Genomic DNA, 27,961 nt, shown 5'->3' with positions numbered 1-27,961 from the left:
GTTTCTTTCTCTACTCTTTCTAGATACCACTTAAATTTTTTAAATTCTTCAAACTTTTCTTTTAGATACAATACAGTCACCATTCTAGAATAATCACCAACAAAAAGAATTAAATACTTATCTCCATTGTAACTCTCTATTCTAATAGGTCCACGTAAGTCTATATGAACTATCTCTAAGACTTCTTCTAAATGATAATCCTTGCTTGTAGAACTTATCTTTCACATGTTACCAATTTGGAAAATTTTGCATAGACCCATATCAAGTTTCCTCAGGCTAGGAATGTCTCTTACTTTTTTCTCCTTGCTTATCTTGATTAGATTATCAAAGTTTACTTGACATAATATTTTTGATGCAGAAGCACTTCCAATATCAACCATGGAAATAACATGAGGAAGATCAAACATAAAGGGTTAGGATAGGATTTGAATCTAGAATCCAATGCTAGAAATATTGTCCAAATTGTAAGGCAAGGAGATATTAGGTGTGTTATAAACCTAATTGTCTACCTTAGTCATTTTATGGGTAATTTCTAGGTAGAATGAGGATAAGATAGTCTAGAAGGTTAAATAATGATTTTTTTTTATCAAAACCTTCTTAGAATTCTAGGTAGGGTCTAGGATTAAAGTTCAGTAAAGTTTAGAGACATTTGACAACTTTTGAAAAAAGTTGTCAAAGTTTTGTTGCATAATGCAACTTTTGAATACCAATGTTCACAACCATCTTTATTGGTTAGAATTGTTTGATAATGGCATAAATAAGGTTGAGAAGCCTTTCTCAACACTAAAGAGAAGAATCTATTGTAATCATTGTTTCAAATCAATAAAATTCTATTGTTTTCCTATAAAGCTATCTTAGAAAGTACTTATACAAAATTGTATAGATTCACATGCAACCCTGAAGGTTTGAAAAAGTGGGAGAATGTTCTTATGAAGGATTTACAAGTGGTTTGAGGTCTTGAAGTCAAACTAGTTAAAAGGAATCAATTTTGGATTGGACAAGACCTTGGAACAAGTGAAAAGGTTTTACTATTGGCCAAAACATTAGACTGACGTGAGGGAGATTGTGGAAACATGTACAATCTATATGAGGGCCAAGGGTACATCCACTAATGTAGGATTATACCAACCTTTTCCTATTCCTACAAAGCCTTGGGAGAGTTGTAGCATAGAATTTGTGATGGGATTTCGTAGATCACAAAAGGGAAATTATAGCATATATGATGTAGTAGACAAATTTAGTAAAACGGCCCACTTCATCCCTTGTAAAAGCACCAATGATGCATTTGCAATTGCAAATTTGTTCTTCAAGGAAATCATTAGAATTCATGGTTTACCTTTCACCATACTATTAGATAGGAATGTGAAATTTATTGGTCACTTTTAGAGGACCTTATGGAAGAAATTGGGAACTAATCTAAGTTTTAGCTCTTCCTACCATCCACAAAAAGATGGGTAGAAAGAAGTGATTAATAGGTCCCTTGGAAACTTACTTAGATGCTTGATAAAGTAGTATGGAGACAAGTGGGAATTAGTCCTACCATAAGAAGACTTTGCATTTAATGACTTTATCAATAGAAGCACAGGGAAGAGCCCTTTTCAAATAGTGTATGGGTAAAATCCAAGAGGTATCCTAGAACTCAAGGAAATACCTCCCAACACTCCAATCAGTGCTCATGGAGAGGAATTTGTAGAAACCATGAAGAAGATTCATGACTCAATAAGGTTGGCATATGAGAAGAGCATAAAGAAGTATAAGCAAGCTAAGGACAAACATAGAAGAGATGTTTAGTTGTAGGATGGAGACTTAGTCTGGGCATACTTGAAGAAGGAGAGGTTACCAAAGGGAAAGCATACCAAAATACTCATGAAAAAAGTAGGACCTTGTCAGAGATTGAAGAAGCATGGAATGAATGCTTATGAGATAGAATTTCCCTCATACCTTGGTATCTCTCCCATATTTAATATTTGTGATTTAACCCCATATAAAGGTGATGTGAATACAGGTTCAGAAGTGTAGCTTGAAGAACTAGAAGAAGATGTTGCAGGGATACCAACCCATGAACCAAGAAAGGTTAACTAGTTCTTAGACACCAAGGTCATCAAATTAACCAAGAAAAATGCATACAAAGAGTATTTGGTTCAATAGTAGGGAAATAATGAGGAGGAGTCTATATGGATGGATGAATAAGAAATCTAGAAGCATGACCTAAGTTTGCAAGAACTTTGATGCAGGAGCATCACAAGATTCAAAACAATTCATAGACTCTGGACATTACATGCATTATAATTTTTTCAAAGTCAATATGGATGTAATTGGCTGTGGAGACATTAGTATTTTGATTTAATAAATGAATTAGTAATATGTTTACTCTTTGGTCATGAAGAACCGTTAGAGGAATTAGAGTGAGTCAGTTGTGGGTAGTTGGAAATTAGTTTTGGGGAAATCTTTATTATATTCTGTCATTCGATGAAAGGAAGCAGGAGGAGGGTAGAATAGGGCAGAGTAAGAGGAATGAATGAGAATCGATGAATGGAGAATGTAATCTGAAATGGAATAATGAAAAGAAGAATTAAGTTTTCGGTTCATATCTTGTGGTTTCTTCATTTTCACAGTTATAATTCTTTGTTTGTGATTCTCTGTATTGTTATGAACAGAATATATTAGAAAGCTTTATCATTTACATTTCCTTTCTGTTGTGTGCTCCACATCAGATCTGATGTGGAGCACACAGCAGAAAGGAAATGTAAATGATAAAGCTTTCTAATATATTCTGCTCATAACAATACGGAGAATCACAAACAGATAATTATAACTGTGAAAATTAAGAAACCACAAGATATGAACTGGAAACTTAATTCTTCTTTTCATTATTCCATTTCAGATTACATTCTCCATTCATCGATTCTCATTCATTCCTCTTACTCTGCCCTATTCTACCCTCCTCCTGCTTCCTTTCATCGAATGATAGAATATAATAAAGATTTCCCCAAAACTAATTTCCAACTACCCACAACTGACTCACTCTAATTCCTCTAACGGTTCTTCATGACCAAAGAGTAAACATGTTACTAATTCATTTATTAAATCAAAATACTAATGTCTCCCCAACCAATTACATCCATATTGACTTTGAAAAAATTATAATGCATGTAATGTCCGGAGTCTATGAATTGTTTTGAATCTTGTGATGCTCCTGCATCATACTCCTAGGGACAGAAAAATTCAAGTCCCGTTGAATTGTTGTGATCTTCTTTCGAGTCTTCCAATTGTATGGTATCACAATGATGACTGAATTAATGCTGCTTGCCATAACATGCTGATTCCAAACTATAGAATGAATACCCTTTATGGTATCTTCATTGAATTTTGGAAGAAATACCTTAGTCAGCCTCATATCACGTGCATACCAATCAACTGGATCCACAATATGATCTTCTCCCTATTTTTAAATCTCTAGAGCATCACATTCATCAACAAACACTTCATCCCTGTCATCAATAATCTTCTCTTCAGCCTGTAATCCTTGGACTATGTCCATTCCGTCTTGATCATTTTTGTCAACATCTCCATCATCCGAGGAAATCATTTCTTCAACCATACCTGTTACCAACTCTCCCTCATCTGCAAGAACCTTTTCCTCACAAGGTTCAACAACAACAATCTCTTATTGTTCACTCTCACTCTCACTCTCTACACCATCATTCATTTTTTGTCCATGCCCTTCCAATGGAATGTGTACCACTTCTTGATCCTCGTCTTCATCAACAACTTCATCTTCATCTACTACTTGCTCCAAAAGAAATGCTATCCTCTCCCACTTTGCAATACTCCTATCTAACTCTTCTCTAAGATTCTTGTAACTTTCTTCTGCTTGTTCTTCCAAAACCCTTCTTAGGCTTCTCAACTCTTCTTGTCTCATCCATTCTATTTCTTTCTTTCTTGCTTCTTCCTTCTTCTTTCTTTCTCTTTCTTCTCTCTCCTTCTTACCGGCATACAAGTACTCCTTCAATGCTTTAATCATTTCTATTTCATTCCTCGTTAAAACCATCTTCTCAAACTAATCTAGGGTTCATTAGATATCCAGCCACCACCTTGGAACACTCTCAGAGGATAGTTCAACTCGAAGCATCAACAAGGGACCTTCAACCTACCAAATACTAGATCTTCTTCTCGGACCTTTTGCTATGCTTTGATACCAATTTGATGTGGAGAGGGATGGTATAACAGAGAGCCAAATCAGTTTCATTATTATTCATCTCTTTGTATTACAATGACATCCCTCTCTCCATCGATTTCTTTTCCCTTCTCTCTTCTATTCTACACCTATCAAATTTTATTGCATGGTATATATAACTTTGCAAAGACTGAATAGACCCAATAACTTCTTGCAACCAACTTTATAACCACTATAATAATAAACTTAAAGAAACTAATATAAACTCTCTATTTATTATAACTATGAACATTTAGACTATTATGATTTACCCTTCTAAACTCAATTACATAAAAATGAAATGGCTCAATATAGAATAATCATTTATTATCAAACTATTGTGATGCACCTGAATCATACTCTCGGGGATAGAAAAATTTTCCCAAATAGGCTTAAAATAGAAAATATTTCTTAGATTGGGTTAGAACTCCATTCCTATGATATAAATGGTTCTTACTAACTCAAAACAACAAGAAAAACCCCCACTTTGAAGTTTCTCAACACCCAACACTGAAAATTACAAATTGTTACCAGCACTTTTATTAGAACAATTCCTAGTTTCAATGGTCAAACTCCCAAAAAATACAAAGAACCATACAATATTTTCACATCACCAAACACCCTTCAACTACTCCTATGAGATTCCAAAAGATCAATTACCAACTCTACTCCAGCATCAAGTTATGCCCGCTTTGTGTCACAGTCCTAAATGGCCAGTTTAGGATGGGTTACAAGGAAAGCATAAATAAATGGGTTCAAAGACTTGGTTCAACCCCTTGGATCTCTTCTACACCTTTTATTTGTCCTTCTACACCCTTCACTTGGGTCAAATCAGTCAACTTGGGAGCGTGATCCTTCGTTTTCCTTCAAAACTAGACTAGACATAAGACTATGTTCAGCCTAGGGCTTGCTGGTAAAAATAGGTGCCCAACTCCTACAACCCTAAAACTCTTCCATCTTTAAGTCACCTCTCCTAACTTGCATTCCACAAAGCGGCATTGAAATCCCACAGTGGGTTTGCAAGTTAGGAGGCTATCTTGTTGAAACCCTCAATGTGCAGCAATTTCAGACCTACCTCTACTAAAACAGGTATAACTTTTAACCCAGAATAGATAAAAAATTCAAACCAATTGCATTAGAATGCTGACTCAGTCCTCTTTCCAAAAATATAAGATTTCTACCACTACCGATCCATACAGACCGTACGGAATTGAAAAACCAAAACTGGTAATTGGTTTATTGTATGGATACCATCTTCGAATATGTTTTACTATACCTAGTGTGGAACAATTCCTCCAAAGGGTTTGGAAATAAATATTATAGATTGAAAGTTATGAAAAATGAAATTTGATATAGAAATCAGGATATGTGAATAGAGTAAGGTTGATATTTTTGTGTTGGAAAATGTTTTGTTCTACCTTGTAAGATGCCTCTAATTATGGAGTTTATTTAATGGATTTTGAAGGGATCAGCATGGATCCTATTATTTGGTTGATTTGAAAGATGCTCTGCATCAAACTTATCTCAAGAGGACTTGAGATCAGTGCACCTTAGGAGTATGCTATAGGAGCACTTCCAATATCTACCATGGCAAGCACATTAGGAGGATCAAACACAAAGGATTAGGATAGGATTTGGATCTAGAATCCAATGCTAGAAATATTGTCCAAATTGTAAGGCAAGGAGACATTAGGTGTGTTTTAAACTTGATTGTCTACCTTAGTCATTTTATGGGAAATTTCTAGGTATAATGAGGATAAGATAGTCTAGAAGGTTAAATAATGATTTTTTTTTTATAAAAACCTTCTTAGAATCCTAGGTAGGGTCTAGGATTAAAGTTTAATAAAGTTTGAAGACATTTGACAACTTTTGAAAAAGGTTGCCAAAGTTGTCAATGTTACATAATGAAAATTTTGAATCCCAACATTCACAACCACCTTTATCAGTTGGAACTATTTGGGAATGGAATAAATGTTAGAAATAATAAAATTGAAATGAACTAAAAAAATAAAGAATTATAAATTAATCCAAGAGATTTTGTGATGAAAATAATTACCATAATTTACAAGAGCTTCCCAAGATCAACACAATAATGGAGAAAAAGATTTTGAAAGGGGAAAGAAAAGAAAACCCCTTGTGAATTATATGAATGAGGCAAATGCCTAAGAATGAAGAAAGAGAGAGAAGGAGATAATGTGGAGCCATAGGGCTCATTACATGAACTACATCATGATTGTGTGTTGTGAATGAGAGAGAAGCATCTCTTATAAAGAGATGAGAGGAGGAGTTATTTGTAACTCCCATGTGAATGATTGCCACATTCATAAGTGTGTGCATAACAAGTGTCATAATCCTCTTAAGGAGGAATAAACTATTTTCCTTAATAAAGGAATTACAAAAAAGACTTGTCCTCACATGTGGACTAGAGGACAAACAACATAAGGGATACCTTGGTTTATCCCATTTAATAAATACAACCAAGGAAAGATTACCAATTCTAACACCCCCCTTTAATCTTTACTTGGGGAAATTAAATCAAAGGGTATTAAACCCAAATTTTTACAATGACATTCTAAATAGTAGCAACTTGATCTTTGAGAATGTCTTCAATTATGCAAAAAATCTCTTGTGAGTGTAGGGAGATTTTCGTAGAGCCAATAGAGAAGTGGTAAGGTCATTAAAGTACACCAAAGAATATTGTCTTGTATGTGCCTGGATGAATTACCTGAAAAACATAGACACAAGAAACAAGACAACTATCCACAAGAAATATTTTATCTTACATTCAAATTAGAAATCCTTTTGAGTAAGTATAATAAAACTCTCATAGAGAAATAATGAGAAAAATAAAACATGTTACCACAAAGAAATGGAGATAACATGATATCAAGATAAAGTATATGCTCAAATATTATCAATAAGTACAAAAAAATTTGATCAATGTTCTCATGAAAAGTATATTATACTAATGTACTAATGACCACAGACAAGGCCAACTAATGATACTTGCATCAACATTGCATCAATCACGTGGATATAGATACTCCACTTAATGAACCATCTCACTACAAGTTAATGGGCTGCAGCACCATAACTTACATGACTCATGATCTAAACAATAAAATATGGAGATCATTATCACATTAATATATGAAAATAAAGTAAAAGGAGAGACATGCTGATCAAATTAGAATTATCATGATTTTTGTTAAGATATTAATAAGGAATGGATTGCGAGGATTTAACAACATATTGCCTTCAAATTTGGATCAAATCATCTAAATTTGGAGGGAAAAACTCCAATAATAACATCCTCTTCATTGAGGAACAAAATGGAACAACATGGCGGGAAACTCCATCAACATTTCAAAGTAGACCATATAGAATCAAATGGAGGGAAACTCCATATAAATATCAATCTTTCAGAGTGAAACCAATATAACCAAATGGAGGGAAACTCCATATAAAATGAGTGCACACTAATATAGGATGGAGGGATACTCCATGGGCTAGATAAGGAAACTATGTATCAATTATACTGAGGGGACCTACATAGTTAACCTTGAAAAAAAATTGGTTCCCTATGCAACACAAAAAAAAATATCATATAAATCATGTAAATCAATGGCATGCAACCATAAAGTGCCAACATGGGCATAGAACGATGCTATAAAAGCATAAAAGTGCAACTATGCGCACATCAAAATATAATAGATTTGAAGGAAAATGTGTAAGATAACTCATAATGCAACAAAATTGAGGTAAATGAAGAGATCCAATGAAGATCAATGAGAAATAAACAGAATATGGATATCAGGTAGAAAACTCCATTGAGGGTAAACATGAGTACTTAATTCATTCACTAAGGGTATATATCAATTTTTGAATCATTATAGTCATTAAAAAAATTTATATTTATCTGGGTATATATGTGTGCACCCATATATACACGAATAAATATACCTAAAATAGCTTGGGTAAAGAAAATGATCTTTCCACACTAGATAATTTAACTTATTCTTTTGGAATATAATCTCCTATGAGAAGATTACCTACATACGAGACATAGGGGATGACAAACTCTAGCATGAAGTCTCAATAGAATACTTTGAGCATAGGATAGAGAGTAAGCATATAAAAATTAGTTTTAAGATAGTAAATCAAAAATTCCAATAAGAAAACAATAATAAGGCATAACATGGAACCAAAATAGCTAAAGAAGCACTATATCAACCAATCCTCTAAAAGACTATAAGAATCAAATCTAATACCAAGATAATGTTGCTAAAAAAAACTTAGTTGTTATAAGAACATGAAAAATTTATATTAGTTCCTAAATAAATTGAAATCACATTAATTAGATCATTGTGCAAGATTTTGAAACTAATAAAACAACCCAAACTTAGTTACCCAAGAAAAGGCTATTGTTTTTAAAAAAAATGAAAAAGCCAAAAAAATGATGTTAATTAGGTTAGGGTTCTAAAAGGTTTTTTTTTTAAAACTAATGTTAATATGAAATTTTAACTTTTAGAAGTTGTCAAAAAAAATTTGAAAAAGGTTGAAAGATCTATATTTCACAAAAGAAAAGATTGACATTTTAAGGAACACAACTATTGTCTTGACCTACAATTATATAATATATTCTTAATATGGTCCATCATTATAACCACGTAACTAAAATAAAACTCTCTTCCAAAAATAAACTATTTTTTTAAAGACAAAACAACACCATCTAATTAAGTTGTCTTTCAAAAAAAAAATTATTACATTGAAACATGTGTTTGACTTGGAGCAGTTTACTGCAAGTTATGAGAATTATAAAAATATAAAAAATTGAACAAAGGTCTAACTTTTCTCCTGTACTTTATGGAATTTTCTAATGATGGCTGAATTTCTACGTTGCTTTTAATGAAGCTATTTTAAATGGTAAATATTAATAAAATAATGCTACATGGCTTAATTAGAAAGAAGAGCTTTCTTATTATAAAATAGTGAAAATATATGTATTTCTTCTTTTCTTGCAAATAGAGCCCAAGACAAATTGATTCAAGCAAACTAAATGTACTTAATCCTTCAAATTCGAACAAGGCTCTCTATCCAATAGACTATTATTGAAAGAGATGTGTATTGTTGATATTTTTCCATAATCACAGTCAAAATTTTCTATCTTCTTTAAAATATAGTTCATCGTGTATTTTTGTTTTAATCAAACTTCCTAAAATGATAAATTAAAAAGAACTTCCTTTAAAACAATGCTGCATATAAAGACAAAAAAATAGTATGGATATGCTTAAAAGTGCAGTGATATCATGAAGAGAATATAATGGTAATTTGAATTATGAAAACAAGAATAATGAATTGACAAAAGGTATAAGATATGCGTTGGTGAATTATGTTGGCAGAGACACAGGCGTTACACCCTATACGTTGATAGTGAATGATTAGATTTAAAAAATGTTATGACAATGATACATAAGAGATAAAAAAAAAATAGTAAATAGAAGCTCTTCTTTTTAAAGATTATGCTTACTAGCTCTTACAATATATTTTAAAAAGGTGACATGACATTATGCCTGGAGAGAGGAGAAGCAACTGAATGAAGGATAAGCCAATAGTAGGAGTGAATGGAATAATATAGAGCTACCTCAAAGATGTTTGATATGCATGCAAAATAGGATAGAGTTATGCTTAAAAATAATAATCAACAAAAATAATAACCTACTATAAGAGTAATGTCTCTAGGATAAAAATAATAACTATGCTATACAGATAGGTAACGTCTCTGACATAACATCTCTGATAGGTAATGTCTCTAAGAGAGCATCATACAAGCACCATGAGTGAGGTTACAGTGACGATGGGGCAGACAGAAAGGAAGGGAGCTATGCTTTTAATTAATTTTTTAACTATTCCTACAAAAATTACCTCAAAAGCATTTTTTTGCAATAAAGAGGCTATGAAGCAGCCATAAAATAGCATGGATACAGGCGGCTTCTTTTTTGATGCCAATCTGTACAAGTAATAGAACTATGAACTTGATACAAATGAATCAATTTTCTAAATTTATCAATGCCAATAGACAACTCACATGAACTACATAGCTTCAAGAGAAGAAAATTAGAACCAACTTAGAGCCATATAACATTGCTAAACTTTCAGGTAACTAAAAACAATCAAATGAAGGAAAGGGAGCAAACATATGTGTAAAAAAAAAAATCATCAAGAAAAATTCAAATAAACCCTGCATTCTAAATGCATCAGAAGAAAACATGAAATGAAAAGCATAAAAGTCTCCACAAAATGCCAACAGAAAACCCATAAAAATTGTCCCCTGCATATTCCATCATCATCTAACTATAAATCTTGCATGTTTCTTAGCATTTTTTTTTTGTCAAATGCAACGGCATAAGCTTTGATTAAAAAACAAGCACAATGGGTATAGCAGCTTTAGGGTTTGGTAGAAAGCACAAAATGAACGGCCATGAGATTTCAACCTACCTAACCTGCACAGATTGACCCCTAAAGCTTTTGATTAGGGGAGGCATCTCCCCTCCTAAGAGTAAAAGTAAAAGTAACGGACATTATCATAAGAGCCTAAGCAGTAAAAACCATAATCTAGCTAAAATATGAGCTAAGAGACTATAAGATAGAACACCATAAATGATTTCATATCAATGCAAGGGCATCAGAATTGGATAGTACAAATTTAAATAAGTTTTTGGATCTAAACCAAAAATTCATCAGCCTCAAAATAGATTGAATCGCAAGTTTTACACTAAAACTAAAAATAAAAAATCAAGGGGAGGATTTCAAATTTTCTACAAAATGGTTGCAACAGGAGAAGGAGAATCAGGACATGAACAAATATTAATAAAACATAGTTAACAAGATTCTTGAGCTGAACTACCATAGGCAGAGAATATAATGATAAAATAATACAAAGAGGCAGCTAAACATAGAGAGAAAGATGATTGACTATGAGTGGATTGAAATGTAAACCTTGTGCTATGCTAAAAGAAATCAGCGTGCACCAAACTATTAGACCAAAGGACATAGAAAGACTATGAGGTTTAAAAAGTATAAAAAATAATGCAGCTTTCAAAAACATATATGGCTGATCTATTAGAAATTTTGAATCTGAGTTAAAATGAAAATACAAGCACTACTAAAAAGTGATGATAGAGGAATTTTTTGAGATTTGAATTAGAAACCCTTTTAGCTTTAAATTATAACTATCATTAAAAAAAATTGTACCAATGATGGATGTAAATTTATTTGAAAGAAATATAGAATAAAGAATTACTAAAAAAACAACTTATAGGTTGAATAAAGCCTACAACACAAAAGAAATTAGAAAAATGATGGTTCAAGTCTAACTCTCAAAAAGTCTCCAATATGATAACCTTCATACAAACTCAAAAAAAGGATTAGGTAGCTTTGATACCATGTTAGAAATAATAAAATTCAAATGAACTAAAAAAATAAAGAATTATAAATTAATCCAAGAGAGTTTGTGATGAAAATAATTACCATAATTTACAAGAGCTTCCCAAGATCAACACAATAATGGAGACAAAGATTTTAAAAGGGGAAAGCAAAGAAAACCCCTTGTGAATTATATGAATGAGGCAAATGCCTAAGAATGAAGAAAGAGAGAGAAGGAGATAAAGTGGAGCCATAGGGCTCATTACATGAACTACATCGTGATTGTGTTGTGAGGCCTCACCCTGACCCTTCGTAGCCTTAGTTGTTACCTTATTATTTTGATACTCTCGACTAGAGATGTTGAGACATTATCTGATGCTTAGAACATATGATATTATTTCATGATGTGTGATGTTACTTTCAGATATTTGATGCTTGTCATTTAATGTTTTATGTATAGGTATGTTGATGAATTAAGTAAAATGTAGGATTAACATATTAATCTTTATGATGAAGGATATAAGTAGGATGCACAAAACCCTGATTGATGTATGTTTCAATTTATGTGAATTTTTGATACGTATATATGTACATGTGATTTTACGGGACTACTGATGTGTGCAATGAGTGTGCAGATATTTTAGCGGAGGAAACTGACGGAGGAACAAAACTGATCTCTATGTGTTAATTTTGAAAACCTTGTTGTTCGTAATTCAAGTATTTTAATTGTGAGATGTATGTATGTATTTTCCTTCTATGTTCAATAAATGTTAATGTTCGTAACTATGTTCTTTTAGTGTCACCTGACACTCGTGAATTATTGTGCTCTTTAGCGTGCTAGTTAGGGTTAGCTGTGTAACCCTTGGACGTAAGTCAGATTAAGATAGTATCTTTTGCTAATTGGGTTCTTAATTGAGGTTAGTCATCCCTTAATCCAGATTAGTGTTTAATCTGCAAGTTAGAGTAGTTAGATGGTCCTATTTTATTTCTAGATTTTATTTGGCTCTAAACCTCTTTCCTAAGGCTTAAAACTTGATATAATTATACCCAAAGGGTATGGGTATGGGTTAGGGGTCTTTTCCAACCCCTAAGCCCCTTTTGTTGACTTTGGAGATCACTCAAAAAGTCTCATTTTACCTTTGTGCGAAAATTGCAAGTGGTTACCATGAGTTGCCTTACCTCACCTCCAATTAGTGTTTAACCATAGTATGGGTTGAGTTAGGAGTTTCTATAATTGCTAGTGGGTGGAAATAGTTATTGCTCCTTTTGGTGGTTGAGTTTGAGGCTTATTTAGAGGCCCTTCTTGGACTTGTGGAGGTGGTTACCCAATTTCTACATTTAGAGAGGAGTTCATGAAGACTGAAGGAAGGAAGTGGAAACTCTACTCAAACTTGTTCTTTGTCATTACCTCTTTGTGAAGGTAGGAAATTCTCATCTCCCTTATGCAGTTTTCATGTTTTGTTTCATGCTCATGCTACTTTGTGGTTGTTTCAATGGTTGCATGATTGTGGGTATGTTGGGAAGATTTGAAAAAACCATGTTATTTTTGGGTGATTTTCTTTCATGTTTATGTTTGCAATTTTGAGATTTCCTTGCATGGGTGTTTTGGTATTACTCACCCTTGGAGAGGGCAGAAGTGACCAATTTTGGGAAAGGTTTGTTTAGTTGGACTCCAACCGGTGTAGAGTCTCTTCTTAGGATGAGAAGAGGGAGAAAGGGTAGGGTGTTATGGGCCCCTACCTGTCAGCACAAACCTTGTATGATTCTGGTATGTTGAAATGGAAGAACGGAAGTTCTTGGTATATAGCCACGATTGGGCATCTGTTTGGTGTTGTGCTTGACTTCTCCTGGTTGGAAGAATCCACCTTTCCCTAGTTTTGATTCATTGTGAATCCTATTGTGTAAACCATGTATGAATTATGCATGTTTGATTGTCTCTTGGTTATGCTTGGTTGTCACCTGATCAGATTGTGTTTCCTCCATGGTTCTAGAAGTGAGTTGTAGAAAACATTATAAATCCCTTGATTAGGGTCATGAATAAAATTTGATTAAATTGTTGAAATTTGGGATTGAGATCCTGTGTAACTTGTAATTTCAATTTTGATTGTAGTGGCCACGACGCCAAGTTTTCTTCCTAGTTCTTTCCCGGCTGAGCCCTTGAATCAGGTTGTTAATAAAATAAGTGATTGAGTAATTTTTGCTTCTCTTAAAATTTTTGTATTTTATGTTGTCATATGAATGTGTATCAAAGATAAGATGAAACAATGATGTTCAATTATGCAAGATTCAAATTGTAAATGTATGGCATCTCCTTTGAGTTTGGTATGATTTAGTTTATGGATGGTTGTGTTGAAAGTGAATTTACAAGAACATGTAGGAAAGAATTATGTCAAGATATCCAAACTTAAATTTGAAAACACGATAGAGGAAAGAACTTGGTGTGTTTTGATACTCCCATCAAAATGAATAGAGCATTATCATTTTGATCTCTTTCTTTTTCTCAATTGCCTTAAGACTAGTTTAGTCACTATGTTATTCCAATTTTGATCCATCAGTTATAATAGATAGTTAAATGAATATGTAGATGATTATTTCATGTAATGTGGGTATCATTGAAATGCATAGTATTTAGGGATCATAGAAATTATCAACCTGGAATTCATAAGAGATTTACGTAGGTTTTGATGATCTTGCAATAGTGTTTTTTTTTAGCATGATACATAATAGGTGATAAGTTAATATCATTATGTATTAAAAAAACCAACCCCATAAAATTCCATAGCAAGACTTAAACCTACAAGCAAGTTTCAAATGCATGAAAAATAAGAATAAGACCTGTAGTAGCACATATATCATTCTGGAAATTGTATGAGAGATCTTTTTATTTTTGAATGGGAGCAATAGAGAATATTCTTTTAAATATTCTTTCCATTTAATTTTTTTGATAAAACGAAATCAAGATCAAGCATAATATACATGTTAAAGTTTTAAAAGAAATTCAAAAAAAAAAAAATCTTTTTCTACCCATAAAACTTTATGCTATTAATGTGACTTACCTCCCTTGGGCGTCAGATTGAGTTTTGGAGAAAACAAAAGGGGTTTTAATTTATCAAAGTCTGGTGTCATCATGAGGATGATGTCACTCACCCCTGCCCTTTCCTAACTCACGCTGAGTTTGGCCTTGGAATTAGTGTTTTAAATTTGATAAGTTTTAAAAGCAAGTTTGCTTTTCTCCTTGGGCGGCCATCTGGGTTTTCACCCAAGGCATGTGAGTGTGGGGGGGGGGGGGGACTATCACTAACGCAGGGTCAGTGTACTTGGGAAGCGCTTTAAAGTACTGAACGTACTTGTGATAAGAGCATATGGTGATGGGTTGGCGTCAAAGTTTTTAGCAGTATGATTTAGAGAAATGGTGTTTAAACTTTGCTTTGTGATTCTCCCTTGGTCCTAGGTAAGCGTTCCCTTTTGGGGAGTGTGTGTTGTCAGCCATGGGTAGTAAGTGATGTTACTCTTTGGGGGGGGTCGATTTGACGTGGGAGTAGGTTAGCCTCGGGTTAGTATAGGCTAGTGTTAGATGTTAGTTATATGTTTGTAGTTACTTTTAGCTTTTTGTTAATAAGTTTAGTTAGTATGTTTTTTGGTTATTTTAATTATGTTTATTAATAGTTTTTGTTTTGTTTTGTTTTGTCATTGTTAATAGTGTTAATTTTAAAGTTGTTATTTTAGGTTAGTTTATTATTAAGTTCCTAATTGTTAGATAAAGTGTGCTAGTTATTATGTTAATATTAGATTTGTATTTAACTATTAGTTGAGTGTAGTAGGGTTAATAATTATTGTTTTAAGATAATAAACTTTTTGTTAAAATTTAGTTGTAATTTAAATTAGTTTCCTTTTTATTTAGTTTTTAAATGTTAAGTAAGTTACTTAGTTTAGCATTAGCTTTTAATAATAGTTAGTTTTTTCATTATGTTAGTAATTTATTATTTAATTAGATTGGCATTATTTTCTATATGTATCTCCTTTAAAATTAGTGTGGTGTAATGTTAAACTTTTAGATTAGCATAAGTTTGGAAAGTATGAGCTGTGAGTTCTGGTAGAGTATTTTATACGTTAAAAGGTGAATATCTTATTTATTTAGTTAGACCTTACTCAATTTTAGTGGTATTATTATTTTATTAAAAATATTCTATTATTGGAAGATTTGTAGATTGAACAATCATTATTGGAATTAAAGTTTATTTAATTGCATGTAAGTCATTTTGCTAGTTAGTATGGGCTTTAATTAAAGTCTTGAATAATTTTCAGTTATAATATTTAACTTGGACATCTGAAACAATTAGTAGTAGTATCAATTGATCTTTTTCCTAAAGGAATTATTATCGATCAAAGATTGTAAGATGTAAAACTTTTAATGTCATGTTATACCATTGTTCTAAGAAATGTAAGAACATAACCTTTGTCGATATCAACCTCATAGCTAGAGTATCAAATCTTAGCGATGTACACCTTCACATGTTATGTAACACAAGATGTAATGAAGATAATCCTTTCTTGAAATGTGATTGAACCTTATTAAACTTAGAGCATTTCTAATTTTTAATTATTATTAAAAAAAAAATATTTGTGTGTTTTTTTTTGCCCTCGTAGTTTGGGCATGACATGTGTGTTGTGAATGAGAGAGAAGCATCTCTTATAAAGAGATGATAGGAGAAGTTATTTGTAACTCCCATGTGAATGATTTCCACATTCATAAGTGTGTGCATAACAAGTGTCATAATCCTCTTAAGGAGGAATAAACTATTTTCCTTAATAAAGGAATTACAAAAAAGACTTGTCCTCACATGTGGACTAGAGGAAAAACAACATAAGGGATACCTTGGTTTATCCCATTTAATAAATACAACCATGGAAATATTACCAATTCTAACAATAAATAAGGTTGAGAAACCTTTCTCAATACATAAGAGAAGAATCTATTGTAATCATTATTTCAAATCAATAAAATTATGTTGTTTTTCTATTAAAACTGCCTAAGAAACTACTGGTATAGAATTGTACAAATTCACATGTAACCCAAAAGGTTTGGAAAAATGGGAGAATGTTCTTATGAAGTCTTTGCAATTGGTTTGAGGTCTTTAATTCAACTGGTTAAAAGGAATCGACTTTGGATTGCTTTTTGGTCGCAAGGAGGCCTAACTAGGGTTTTGAGAGAAAAAATATCTTTCCTAGAGATTCCAACATGGGAATTATAGGCCTTAGTGGAAAGAAAGGGGAGAGGATGTAAATTAAGATGTTTTGGGTCTTAGAATAGGAAGTAGAATATGTTTGGAGAAAACAATAAGCCCTCTAGACATGCATCTAAATGTAACTATCTAGTTTTGGGTTTTTGAGAAACAACTTGGCCTAGGGGTGGAATAGAATCATAGAAACTTGGACTTAGATGTTTTTACATGTCCCTAAAGAATTATAATAGGATTGGCTAGAAGATGTTTTTAATTTCTTGTACTTTCTTTCGAAAAGAGACCTAATTATCCCTATTAGGCCTAGGAGAGTTTTGTAAACAACTTGAGTTGGGAAATTGGTCAAGAGTCCTAACTTGATAGGGGTTGTTGACTTAAGAATTAGATTTTTTGAAGTTGTTTAAGACTTTTTGTGGTGGATTTCCAAGAAGGTTTCCTTCACAAATCCTTAGTTTCTCCTTCTAGTTCTATTTGTAATTTTTAGATGAGTAAATTTATTTCTAAAGTATATATTGGGATTTCCAAAGTACATATTTGTGGGGGGGGGGGGGGGGGGGGAGAGAGAGAGACTTATATATGAAAACATTTGAAAACTACATCTAAGGTTAGAAGAAGCCCTATTTCATCCCTAAAAACCTTAGCTTGAATTTTGTGTCTTGTTAAGCCTCAAGGAGGCATCTTAGACTTTGAATTTGATCTATTCTAAGGAGAGTGGGTATTGAGAATCAAATAGTAGAGTCCTAAATTGTATGGTTGTCAAACATTTGTGCACCTATAAGGGACACATCTTGGGTATACATAAGAGGACTCTAATCCACTTTTGTGTCATAACCATCTTTCTTCTACTTGAGCAATAAAACATAAACTTTCACTAAGATTTAGGTAGAATGGATTACCTTTTTCTTGTTTGCTAGACCCAACTAGATTTCCTTTTCCATCCAATAGTTTAGCCTTTTCATTCATGAACTCTACCTTGAATCCAATGTTATTTAGTTGTGCCATACTCACTATATTGTTCCTTAGTCCTTCAATCCAATAAGCATTATCACATCTAAGTTCATTGGTTATTGAGATACAACATTTTCCCTTTATGAAACAAGGTTCATTGTTTCCAAATCACAAACTACCACCATCATAATGTTTCATGTGTTCAAATTGTGTTTTATCACCAATCATATGATGTGAGTAGCCACTATCAATAATCCATGTATCATTTTTTCTAACATGAGAGATAAGTGTCATTTTATCTCCTTCATCATTAGATTCATCTTTTACAGAAATATATACCATTTCATCATCTTCATTATTATCTAAATCTTTAGTTATGAAATAATATTTCTTACCTTTGTCCTTGTAGTCTTTTTAGTTTTTGAAATCTTTGAAATTATTCTTGCCTTTGAACTTTTTGTGCTACTTTTCATCTTTGTCTTCTCTATTTGGACATCTTGCAACAATGTATCCAACTTCTTCACAAGAGAAGTAGATTAAAGGAAATATTACTTTATACTTTCCTTTTCCTTTGGGATACATTTTTGCAAGTAATGCTTATGTTGGTGTTTGAAACTACTAAGCAACAAAATTCTCAATATCATAGTGAAGTTACTCACACAATCTAAGGATTAGCCAATTCCTAGTAGCAATTACATGAATAAACCACTTTGACCCAACTTCAACAAAACCAAAAATGGTTGTCTACTCTTTAGGCTTTGCTAAACCAAGGTGGGTATACCTAGGGATGATTATAATGCAAACTGTGGTATGAAATTATCTTATTTTCATTTTGATTCTCATCTTTTACCCTCAAGCACATACTCAATTTATCAATTTTCTCTAAAAGCTTCTTAGATCTATATGCATCTCCTATAAGTAGATTTGGTAATAAATCTCCTATAGTTTACAAGTATTTCCTAGAATTAGTGGCTATCAAAGACTTAGAAAATTATATGCAAACAAGTGGTAACCAGCATTTGTAACTTTAAACAAAATGGAATGAAAAGGTTTTGATTTTTTTTTAAATTGATTTGATATGCAGCAGCAGAATTCACCCTTGCTCACTTCTGACTTATGTGACCAGTGTCTTATTCATTGGGTAGAAAATTAACTATTGGTGGGAAATATAATTCAAATAACTTGTAAATGAATTAATCAATTGTAATCACCCATTTCCATTCTTATGGAGTATCCTTTCTATAAACTCATAAACCCTACTGATTCATTGAAGTATTTCTTTAATTCCTTGAATTAAAAGCAACAGTGATATCAGTATACAACCCATCCAGATTGCATTCAACCAAGTTAAACCTTATTTAAATGACTTCAAAGTAGACAAATCCATAAAATGGACACAGAAATTGATGACATAAATATAATGTAAATACCCCTTTGTATTATCCTTTTAGATGACTAATACAATGACCAATAGAAATCAATTGAAAGCCTAGAACAGATTGATATTTTTGTCATTTCAATATGTTCTCAGACAGTACAACTGGAAGCAAACTCAAAACAACTACATACTATTGGATTGACTAAATTTACTTTTCTTGAAAGAAAATAACAATTTACAAGTTTCAAACCATCACATTGCCTTGAAAACTCATTTATATAGGCATGAGTTGCAACAAGCAAAGGGCTTATGTGATTGATAGGTGTCCTTCAAAAGAGTTTTACATACACCTATCACAACAAGACAAAACTACAAATAATAAAAAGATTGGTACATCGAACATTCCTTTGTGGGTCCACTTCTATTATTCCCTTTGGAAAGACAAAAATACTATGATTGGATTCCTTTAGCATTCTGGTTCCTCGAGATAGGTGGCCATCAAATGTAATAGTGATGAGTCATCTCCTACTACCTAAGGATCCTCTTTGTCTTTATCATCAATGGCAGAGGTGGCTTCTACTTTTGTACCCTCTTCTTTATCATCATCCTCCACCTCATCATCTCCTTCTGTCTGTTCTATAGACATAAACTCTTCCTTCCACTCATTGTAGGTAGTGTCCTCTAGCTAGTCAAAATTTAGAACTTCTCTTTGTACAGTTACTAAAGAATTTGAATTTGCCTATATATCAACAAAATATTTTTTGATGATATTATAGAATAACTATACTTTTACCAACTCCTCATTTGTCATTGCCCATAACAAATGACCCATTTCATTTATAACCTCATTTATTCTTTCACAAAAGACTTCATCTAGCTCCCTCTTCCATTCTTCCTTTTCCTTTATTTTATCAATTTTTTTAGAGAACAACAGAATAAATCAATTTTTTTTGCAAAATACTTGGAAAAACAAATAGTTAATCTTCTGTAGAAATAATCTTTCTTATCATCAAAACCTTGCAACTTATTTAGTAAATTAAAAAAAATTTCTATCTGATGATATGTTAGTTGAATAATAGTTATACACATAGCAATGATATCTAAATTTCTCTCTGTCCACTTCTATACAATAGGTCTGAATATAGCTTCATTTTGCTTCAATTCATCCCTGATAGATGAAATCCTCGCTAATTGATCAAAAAATGTGAGCCATTCTATCCTATCTATTAAATACATGATACCTTGCCTCAATTTTTCTTCATATTGATTATTAAGTTCTACATGAATTGCATATAACTTATTTTTCTCCTCTTCAAAATCCTCTGCAGTATAAAACTAAGATCTTTCTGGAGTATCGGGTATCTCAATAATTGGTGTTGATTTAAAAGGCTCAACAGGTGGTCATGGGGGTTATGCAATCTTGGGTTTACTAGTCTCTCCTAATTTTTTGTTCCCAAGAATCTTCTCCATTTGAGTTACTTTATTTTCTAATGATTGTATTTGCATACCCCTCTCCTCATATGCTTTCAAAACTTCTTCAAACCTAGCATTGAGTTGGGAAAATTTATCTTCCTCTTGGCTAGACACCATGCTACCAAATTTTAGCATCTCTGATGCTATCCCAATTATTTGTTTACTACCTATATCACCAGCCCTGAACACTTTCAATGCACCAGTATGCTCTATAGTGGGAATATCATGCATTCTGGTATTGTTCCTTTTTTCCATGGGCCATATAACAAGGGCTTGGTGGTCATCACTAAATTTGACTCCTCTATGAGCCTATAGTATTTCTTCAGCAGTCCTTAGTTGAACATCCCTCTGCTTCCTTACTAAATAAAAAACAATGGCATTTTCTATATCTCATTCTGGCAGAAGGAGGACTCCTGACTATCTAACTATTTGCCTCCCAACTTTAGGAGTAAATTGAGCAAAATCAATCAAAAAAATTAGATTTCACCTCTTCCTTAATATCTGAATCGGGTTTGTCTGGTTGTTCTGTCTTTATCTTCTCACAAGTTTTCTCAAAATTTTCCATGTTTAATCTCCACAAAAATTGAGCAAAAGCCCTAGATTTTACAAAATTCCCATGATTAATAAACCTTTCAGAGGCTTGGGAAACTATCGAATCAATTTCCTTACCTTGGTAATTAGCAATAGTTAAATCCAAGGAAGGCATAGGAGGTTCTTGTGGTTCTCCAATTTCCAAATCTGTGGAAGTAACAATTACATCCCCTTCTCCACCAATTTTTATATGTTGCTCCTTTAGAGATGCTTCATCATCTATCCAGATTGGGGATTAGCTTGGGGAGTATTGGTCTTTTTGAGAAGAAGAAGATCCCTACTCTAATTTTTGCCTTTTTGGAGAGCTGGCTGCAGATGGACTTCTTGGCCTTGGCCTCTGATGAAGGGGTGCCTATTGCACACTTTGAACCATGATATAACATGCCCTTCTCTACAATGTCTACTAGCCAGGAGCCACTATATTTTTTTATGCTTATCTTCCTTTGTACTTCTGCAGCCTTGTCTGGATATGTCTCAATATATGTGGCTTTCTTTTCATTCATAGTTTGGATGATCACAGAAAACTTATTCATTAATGTTTGCATTTTGGCTCCCCAATATTTCTTGTCTTTCAATGGGTCATACTAGGGGTCAAAAGCATTAATAAATTTTAGGGACTTGTTGAATACTATCCATTTTTCTTTCCTCAGTTATTGTTCTTGCAAAATGAAGATATTTCTAATTATATCCTTCGGATAATAAACTTGTTGTACCATGTGAGAAGCTTTTACCCTCTCTCTTAAGAGGTCATAGAATCCTTTAGGATCAATAAATCTGGCATGAGATTCTGCCATGTTATATCTATCTAAAAACAAATTCAGGTGCTTCCACCCCTTCCTGACAAAGACAAAATCATGTACCACAGTAACAATTGGAAAAAAGGTACCCTTCTTAGACAATTCCCTCTCATCTATAGTGCCTATTTTCCATACGAGCTTAGGTATCCCTATCTTCAAGGGCACATGAAAAGGAAACACATGTGGCTTTCCCAAAAAACCATATACTCTTATTATAATTGAAACATTATAAGAGACTATATCCCCCCAATTATGACTAACCAATAGTCCTTGTGCATGGTGCTTGGGTTTGACCAATTCTAACAATGCTTGTGGAATTTTGGGGCTGTCCCCTTTCAAAAGCAACCTAAGCTTTGATGCAAAGTATCTATCAAATCTCACATAACTGACATCTATAGCTTTTGAAGTCATATCTACACTCCACAACTGCACTGGATTCCTTTCTCCATCCCTGATCATTTTCAGCTCCATACCCTTGGAGAAGAAGGTAAATCTCTTGCACAAGCATACATGCATAAGCAATGAATACCAATAGAATGGTTTGTCCACTTTTCCCTGTGCTATCCCCACCAAACCATTGTGAATTTATTTCGCAAGAAAAGTAGCAAAATCCAGAATAGTGCTCATCCCAAATTGAAGAGTTTGAGCCATGATAAGGAAAATAGAGCTTGGGATTTGATCAACTTCATCCATCCCAAAAATCTTGCAAAGAGAAAAATATAATGCTTGAGCTCTAAGGTTGAAATGCCTTCTCAGCAATGGCTCTTGGGTATTGGTTGTAATCATAGGCAAGGTGCCAAATTTAGTAGCATGCTCCTGCAATGGCCCTGTTCTTAGGTAAATCCTTTATGCATCATACCTTGCTTGAAGGTCATCCATATCAATCATTTCATGCACAGAATGGTTAGGATTGAAGTTGAAAACCTCACTAATTAATTCAGGGAAAACCCTAAAGAGATTCACTCCAGCATGGTTCTTTACCCACCATGTAATCGGATCATATTTCTTGGCCAAATCCATCAACAAATCACTATTAAAGAAAACTATGGGGACTATTAATTTACCAATGTCAAACTCCCATACATTTCTCATAGGAGTGTCCAATTTTTGCTCTGAAAACCATTTCTTAAACAACTCCAGACCCCCCATGGAAACCTGGGCATCTCTTACCCAATTTGCTCTGTCATAAAAACCTTCTACTATAGCTACTCTCAAGTGTTTTGGAATGAGCTCCCTCCCCTTAGTTATTTTATGTACCAATAAGGATAATTTTTCAAGAAAATCATTGTGCACAAAACATTTCAAATAATCTGTTTGTCCGGTGAACTCTTTTAGGGGAGGCATTTTGAATAAAACTCTAGAAATTTTATAACAGAAGATACTTGAATTTTTTAAAGGACATAGAGTACTTACCCACTAGAATTCACACTTCTTTACTATTTGATTTCTTCTACAATTTTACTGGATCACTAGCTAAAATTTTTGTGCCCTAGCTCTAAAACTTTTGTATGCCCTGATGTTCTTTCTGCGCTTTGGTGATTCATTAATGGTGAGATCATGAGTTCTTTTCATACATTAAAATTTAATGAATGAAATTTGAACCATATTACTCTCAGTAACCATTACCTCCAAATTGCAACCAAATTTGAATCATATCCATAGATTTTTACCAAATTAGACGGCTTTGATTTAAAAGGCAACAAGCTTTATGGCTTTAAAAACAAGGCTATGTGTCACAATATCGCTTGCCCACATTTCTTAAATTTCTTGCACCTTAGAATTGTGGGGAAGCACCACTCATTGATCAAGACAAGATCAATGATCAGATCAATTCATATTTGAACAAAGTCCAGTCAGCTATACTGACCAATAGGAAGCCTTTTATGAGTTTGTGCCTTCTGACAACTTCCACACCAATGGGTCCCATATCTTCTTCTGAGCAAGTAGGTGCTTGACGTCATTATTTCCACATGTCAAGCTAGCACATTCCCACTTTCTTTATTGATCAAGCATTTCCTTATTGTGAGATTGCATCAACCATTGATTTTTGAAAGATCAATAGTGACACTGATTATACCTTGCAGAGCTTCTAAGTTAAGAATTTAGATGTCACCATGGACACATGTCCACATGACGCATACCCAACTTATTTAAACATCATTCAAGTTCTTAATGTAGGCAAGCACCCTTCATTGATCAGGATAGGATCAATGGTGTGAAACAATTCTGCATTTTATGCTGACATCATCCACTTGGGCCAATGAAATGACTGGTTTCAATCCGCATGCTCTGACTCACTTGACTATTGCATTAATTTTTGAAACTTTCTGCTCCCATATCATAAGTATTTCCCCCTAGGAATATGTGTCATATCACATGGCATGTCTCAACTTTTTCCCTTAATCCTTGGCCCCACTGTGATATGCATCACAAAGGCGCATTCATGCATTCCTTAAAATTCGAGCAGTTCCATATTGTGGGCAAGCACATCTCTTCGATCTTGTTTAGATCTATGGTGATCAAAAATCTTGCATGACTGTAATATCTAGTCAACCAGTTGGACCAATGAGATGCTTTCTCTATACTCCAGCTCATCTGACAAGTACCACATAAGACAAGTTGTTATTACCTTCTGAGAAAGGCGAGCCCATGATGTCACACTATGCCACACATCGCATTGGAACTTCCCCGCAATATATAACATGTGTGCACTTTTTTATTGTGGGAATGTGATAGCCCTTGATTCTTGCAGGATCGACGATAAAAAATTCTAAACTATAAAATAATACCTTCATTAAAGAATGAGCCAATGATATTGCAAGAATTTCAAAATGTGTATGAGAGCACTAACAACTCTGCAAAAAGATCTGACTAGGTTTGACAACCATGAACCTTTACAGCACACTAAGGCTAGAACATCAGGAAGGGCTACATGTCATCATAGCGCATGCCCACATTGTTTAAAAACCTTGTATCTTCTTATTACAGGAATGTGATGCCTGTTGATCTAATCAAGATCAATGGTCATACAAAATCTATGTTACATAGGACCTTTTCTCAATAAAATAATCGATCCCGATTTAAAAAAAACATGGCTAATAAAGGTTTAAACAATATTTAATGAAATTATGCTTGCACAAGCCCAACCTTAGGTAAAATGATATACCATTAAAAACATTTTTCTAAATATATTTTGAGGGTTTTTCAAAACTAGGGAAAAAAAAAAAAAACAAGGCACTAGGGTTTCTGAGAAATTCTCTAAAGACAACCCTTGAGAATTTAATATAATTTCAAAGACACAAAAACTAGGCTATGAACTAGGGCAATCTAAGGGTTTGAAAAATACAAGGAAAAAAACCCTAATTTGCAAGATTTTAAGATTCAAATGATTTTTCACTAAATTTTGCCATAATTTCTGCATTGTGAAAAATTAGACCAATAGCTTCAATGGCTTCAAGATCACTATCAAAACTATCTTCCTCTTCACTTTTAGATTGATTTTCTTTTGATCTTTTGTTTTTCTTCTTCAGTGACAACTTGGCTTTAAATGTAGGCTCAAGATTGTTAGAACTAGGAACATAATTATCATAGTTATCTAGCTCAAATGTTGTTAATCTTCCAACTACTACATCCAATGATATGTCATTCTTTGGATTATATCTCATTTTTTAAGTTTTTGATACTCTAATTACATATATAGGATGAAGTGTTCTAAGAAATTTAGTTAGCATAGTTTTATCTTCAATCTTTCCTAATGAAGCTTTGATAGTGCAAACAATAGCTTTGATTAATTCACTATACTTTGCAATGCTTTCATCTTCTCTCATCTTTATTTGATCAAATTGTCCTCTAAGACTTTTGGCTTTAGCTCTTCTTACATTATCATTTCCTCCATAGATAGCTTTCAGCTTGATCCATATTTCATAAGCAATTCCATAGTCTTTGACCTCATCAAATTCAACATAGTTGAGAGATGAAACAATATCAATCATCATGATATTATGACTCTTTTTCTCTACAATTTCTTCAATAGTCATAGTTCCAATAGGTATCATGTCTTTGGTGTTTAGATATTTTATCCTCAAATCTCCAATGGTTTCCAAGTGTAGTCTCATGAGTTCCTATCATTCCTGGAAGCTATCTTTGTTCAACTTTGGGATCTCCCTTCTATAAAACATCATGACCTTTAGCTCAGGTCCTTAAAAACTTTTTTGCAAGCACCAAGAAGCTCTGACACCAATTATTAAAAATATAAGAGGAGTAACTAAGAGAGGAGGAGTGAATTAGTTATCATGAAAATATATCATAGATCCCTTATATTTAAATACAATCAAAACTCTGATCAAATTGTATTCTATTGTAACTTGACAAACACACATGCACTTCGTTTACACTAGCAAATGATGTAACTCGATAAATATTGAAATAACTCGGAACATTCTTATCATGATAATCTTAAGATATTATATGTGATTAATCTTACTTTAACTTAGTCGTATACACATGAAAGAAATAGCATAAACACAATTGACACCAAGATTTAATGTGGAAACCCAATTTGGGGAAATCCACCAACTGCAACTAGTTACTAATTTTCACTCTTTTGAAGTGAACCCTATTAGGATCCAACCCTATTAAAGGTTACAAAACATACTGTTAGGTGTGACCCTATTAGTAGATTTAATCACCCTGTTAGGAGTAACCTTATTAGAGGTCTTTAGACAATTCAATCTAGAAATGTCGCCTTGTTAGAGGACTTACAAATAGTTGTTAAGACAACTTAGTTAAGAGATTTAGATCATTGCTACAATGGTTAGAAAGTAATAATGAGATGACTTGATTTATGATGCAACTCAATTTCTTATTACAAATCTCAATTTTGGCTTGTATACTTGATCCTTCCTAATCGAATGTATCTTTGTAGCTCAACAAGGATATTTTTCTTATCCTTCTAATTTGCTTCCTCTAAGCATCATTAAATATTTTGTTATGTTTTGCACATTCAATCCTCAACTTGACCTTATATTTATATCTTACACATTGTCAAGCTGGCTTTAATATAACTTAGAATAATTTAATATTCATCTCCTTAGTTAGCTAGAACCAACAAACAATTTAATTGAACTTAATATGACAAAACAAGAAAATCCTTTGTTAGCCGACCCTTCTCGATAGACACTAACACAACAATGATTTTCTTATGTTAACCAAGTGAACTCAATTAATACTGCATATACACAAAGTTCCTTTGGTAACTAAGTGAGCTTTATTTAACACTACTTCCTTCACTAGCCGATTGAGCTTGATTAACACTCAACTTCTGCAAAATTTCCTTTGACGACAAAGTGAACTCGATAGACACTATCTTCTGAACTAGGAAAACTTTTGCATGCTCAATAGACATAGGAAACTATCTTCAATGCCTAAGTGAGCTTAGCATACACTAACTTGCAATGATATAAAATTTTATGTAACATCAAAGACAATGCACAATTAATCAATTATTTCCAACACATGAATTATCTTCTTCAAGATCATATTCTTCCTCTTGTTCTAACTATACATACTCTATCTCTCCAAAATATTAATTGACTTCTTTTTTGGAGCTCTGGACCTCCTTAGAGAGAAAGAAAGTGATACCTCCTTTAATCCTATATCAATATTTCATGATAAACCTATCTTTGATGTAGCATTGATGCATCATATGCACTTGATGAACAACAAGAAGATCCTAGGCTTACTATTGAGAACTTTTACTCCCTTGGAAGATTCTTGTGATGTCATCTTGCAAACACTTCTTCATAATGAGCTCATCACATTACTAGACAACTCAAGACCTTATGAACCTGAAATCAAACCTATATGGTGGAGAGATGATCACGTTTGCAATTAT

The sequence above is a fragment of the Cupressus sempervirens genome, chromosome 10 (genome assembly GCF_028749045.1).
Source record: "Cupressus sempervirens isolate cs-2001-9-10 chromosome 10, ASM2874904v1, whole genome shotgun sequence".
Taxonomy (NCBI): domain Eukaryota; kingdom Viridiplantae; phylum Streptophyta; class Pinopsida; order Cupressales; family Cupressaceae; genus Cupressus; species Cupressus sempervirens.
The sequence above is the reverse complement of the archived record's forward strand: the minus strand, read 5'-3'. Positions refer to the sequence as shown.